Source organism: Nannospalax galili, unplaced genomic scaffold, assembly GCF_000622305.1.
Source record: "Nannospalax galili isolate Female #2095 unplaced genomic scaffold, S.galili_v1.0 scaffold2109, whole genome shotgun sequence".
Classification (NCBI taxonomy): Eukaryota; Metazoa; Chordata; class Mammalia; order Rodentia; family Spalacidae; genus Nannospalax; species Nannospalax galili.
In genome coordinates, this window is record NW_008359306.1 from 376,146 (window position 1) to 376,427 (window position 282).

The 282-nt window shown below is 44.7% G+C and overlaps 1 protein-coding gene across 3 annotated transcripts in view; it reads left to right on the forward strand.

The window, feature by feature from the left end:
- The window catches only part of LOC103725635 (neuroligin-4, X-linked), a 376,846-nt gene that overhangs the window by 372,514 nt on the left and 4,050 nt on the right, over window positions 1–282 (forward strand). The gene's annotated exons all lie outside the window — the stretch shown is intronic.

Consider the following 282-nt stretch of genomic DNA (forward strand, 5'->3'; position numbering starts at 1 on the left):
GTGGGCGTACCATGTCATAGCTTTAGAAAGTAGACCTGGGGAAAGCTGAACGCGTGGAAATTTTCAAGGCAGCACGGCCTCAATCACAGGACAAAACTCATCTTCTTACACAGATTGCAAATCACAGTCAAGTATGTTGTTCACATACAATTCATTGTGCCAGACGTAGGTGAGAGACCTTCAATGAGCACTTCCTGGCTTCCCAGCTTTTGACTGGGCAAGCTGCAGATCCTTGGAAAAACTTCATAAACGATGCATCAAGCAGGAATTACCTAGAGAATT